The sequence below is a fragment of the Hordeum vulgare genome, chromosome 1H (assembly GCF_904849725.1).
Source record: "Hordeum vulgare subsp. vulgare chromosome 1H, MorexV3_pseudomolecules_assembly, whole genome shotgun sequence".
Classification (NCBI taxonomy): domain Eukaryota; kingdom Viridiplantae; phylum Streptophyta; class Magnoliopsida; order Poales; family Poaceae; genus Hordeum; species Hordeum vulgare.
Genome location: NC_058518.1, coordinates 316,811,315 through 316,814,822, shown reverse-complemented (window position 1 = coordinate 316,814,822; position 3,508 = coordinate 316,811,315). Strand labels below are relative to the sequence as shown.

The following is a 3,508-nucleotide window of genomic DNA, read 5'->3' as shown; positions in this document are numbered from 1 at the left end:
CAGTTGCGGGATATCCGGTTTGAGTAGAAATCGATTGGTTTTCACATCCTCAAGGGGATTCAGGATTATAGTGTTAGTTTTCAGGGATTTGAGATTCATTATATTAACCGTACTACAATTAGCCAGCTCTTAATTCTGTTGCACACAGTTGTGCCAGAGAAGCTCTTCAACTAGAGAGTGTTGTAAACAAATCTGATGTAATACCTGGTTTTTTGGGCTGCAGTTTGGGCTCAGACAGGTTGCCGCTAAATGAATATGGAGGGGGGGGGGACGGACGGTGGGGGATGCGATCAGATGATGGGAGAAAAGGGACGGTTGTCTAGGCAGGAGCTTTCTCCGGCGTGCCAAACGCGGAGACAGATGGGTCGCCGGCGGCGCTGCAAGAGAAGAGGTGAGGCGAGAGAGAAAACGGGATGGCCTAGTGCGCCCAATCTTGGTTTCATGAAAAGGAAAATGAGTATCTCATTTTTGGTTAAAATTCATGTTAGGATTAAGAACCATGGATAGTACTAGGGGGTGCTGGATGTCCTCAGAGAAGATAAGTACAATAACAACCATAACAAGTAGTAGCAGGGGGCGGGAATTCATGTCTTCAGCAGACGACTGCTAGTACACTACAATACATAACAAAACAATCCCTCATTTGTTTCTCTCTTGAAGTTCAGCCGGTTCTTTCAAGCCTAAGTACTCCACCAAACGAGCTTCCAGATACAACAGACTTTGGTAGTCACCAGGTTTCATCGCCTCAATGAAAGAGGTCCTAATTAAGAAGCAAACGTGGGGAAAAAGAGTAAGATATTTAATTTGAATTGTCTAATCATGAAGGAAACATCAGGCAACATGTAAGACATCTAATACGAACTCAGACCGGTCTCTTTTTTGTAACGGATAAAACTCGGACCGATCTTGATTCAACACAGGTAAAAAACACACAAAAACAGTCTTGATATATTTTTTTGCATGAAAGGATTGACACTTTTGAATTAAATGATCAACATCAGTTAATAATACCATCGCGATTAAAAGACTGACAATACTTACCGATAGTTTCATACAAGTTTGCCCAGATCATTGGTGTCCACTCCTCCATTTTCTTCAGGAAACCAATGTGATCTTTAATCACTGCCTGTAGATGAAACAGAATTCGGAAATCAGTGTTGTCATTTATGTTTTGTTTATGTTGTAATGCGCTCTATTCAGAAACCTTCACAGATTTAGGTACGTCAAATTTCTTATTGACATTTCGGCAGAGTCGGATGTAATCCCATGGTACATCTGTATCATATGTTGATGTCTTATCGTGATCGAGGATGAGTTGCAACATTGGTTGTATGAGTCCATCTTCAGTTGGCCAAACAATGCCTGACGTTTGAACATACCGTTTCATCATCACCTTTTCTTCTTGCATTATGAGCAGTAGGTAAGCAGACTTGTCAGCATAACTCCAAGCATCGGGATATGTTTCTAATGGTACGCGTTTTGATTGACGACCAATGAAGTCATAAAAGCTACTACTGTCACCACTCAGTGTGGCATTGTCAAGTGTGCAACAGTGGGTGATGATTTCCTTAACATGGTTCCACACCGAGGCAATTCTTGTTGGAGTAGTACCTTGTATCACTGCATAGCGTAGCAATTAAAACGTGCATCAACAATCTGATCGGTCATGTTTAAAAGATGTACACGGCATGAAAGTAGAGTCACACAAATACAGGAAAGGCATGTGTAGGTATGTAGTTACCATCAGACATCAAAACTTTCAATGTAGGTTGATTATTCATCATCTTGAGGTACAGATCATCCATGGTGAGGTGCCGAGGATACCATCACTTCTCCAGTACATGCTCTACAAAGCTACAGAGAGATCTGTGCACCAAGTGTACTTGTTACTAGCCAGAAAATGGATTGTCTACAATAAACAAAATTAAAGAGATACTAAATGATGATGCTGGAAACGCATGCCATCCGCGAAGAAGTGTAAGGAGGTAAAAAACGGATGAACATACTAGCACTACAAATTATAAGAAGCCACCAGTTAACTTACAAAATGATGGTCCGCAACGATCGGCAGCATTCTCCCATCAGCAGTAAACAACGTAGGAGCACTAGGCTGCTTATTCTTCGTGTCAACCTGATAGTTAAGCCAGCTTTGGAATCTGCCGTTGAGAGACTCCACTACAAGACATCCAATGCCATCCCCATCCATGTAGTAGTTCTCAACAAAAAATGCATTTGGGTGCTTGTTCAAGCTAGCAAGGAAAACAAATTGCTCTTTTGATATTTGATTATCCAAGCTACCCTTCTTGACCATCTTCTGGGATTCGACTGGACCAACGGTATAAACACATCGGTGCAGACCAAAAGTGGTAGAATCAGTACGATTCCTCGCTTCCTCGTCCTCCACCTTTACTTTAAACTCTCCGGCTACACCAAAAGCAAGCCCCCTGAAGGTTCTCGAGTGATTATCTGCAATAGCAAAGTGTTAGTATACTCACCGTTTTGTCAATCCACGGATCTAGGTAGCTACAAAGTACAAACATACTACTAGTACTGGTTAATTTGAAAGAAGCTGCGTCCATGAATGGATGTATCGTCAATAATAGATTCAAATAAGAGGCGCACACCATGCAGGGCCGTAGCTAGCAGCTAGAAATGAACCGAGTACTAACTACTTGTAATTGAACTACACGCACGCAAAACAAGCAGAGGAGCTAAGGCCTCATTTCAAAGGAGTAATCTTTGTACTTCTCAGATCGATCTAGCTGCCAGATCTATGCACATAGGGAATCTCTTCGAGCATGAAGCCTCCCTGCTTGGCCAAACCCAAATGCAACAGCAGGACGAGAAGCATTAATAACCTTCCATGGTGAAGCTCGTCCCGGCAGCCCGGCCGGCTGTCCTAGGCAGCCGAGATGGGGAAGGAAGATGGCGGAGAGGGGAAGACGGAGGCCTAAGAGAAAGCAGGGTAGGAAGGAAGATTGGCCAGAGAGAAACTCAAGAAGGTAGCCATCCATCTCTAAGCAGCAAACGTCAAAGCTTTCTTTCCAGCGCGCGTAGACTAGGTTTCCGTTTCAGGCGAAAAACGAATGGCTTAGGTTCACCTTGACCAGTTTCGTGGAAAAGTAATAACAATAACAATAATCAATTCGAGCTTACAGGACCAAAAGTTGCACATAAGAGGCATGATGGTTCACAATAATTCTACTCCCTCGGTCGCGTTTTTGACACTATATAATTCTACTCCCTCCGTCGCGTTTTTGACACTATACTAATGTAAAAAACGCTCTTATATTATAGGACGGAGGAAGTATATTATAGAGCGTAGAAATAAAAATGCTATGTGGTTCATTGATCTGACACCGCCCGTCAGTCCCGCTTGGCAACTTGGTTAGCACATCTACAACCGGACAGACAAAACACACGTCCGCACTTGGTCCGAATGTATCTGTTTGGTCGTGACGGACAGACGAAACAGTTCAACTTGTGACCGCATCTTCGTCACCGGCTA

At 43.1% G+C, this 3,508-nt stretch overlaps 1 pseudogene; it reads right to left on the bottom strand.

Moving 5' to 3' along the window:
- Positions 1 to 465: 465 nt before the first annotated feature.
- Positions 466 to 3,021, bottom strand: LOC123410243 (annotated as a pseudogene).
- Positions 3,022 to 3,508: the final 487 nt, after the last annotated feature.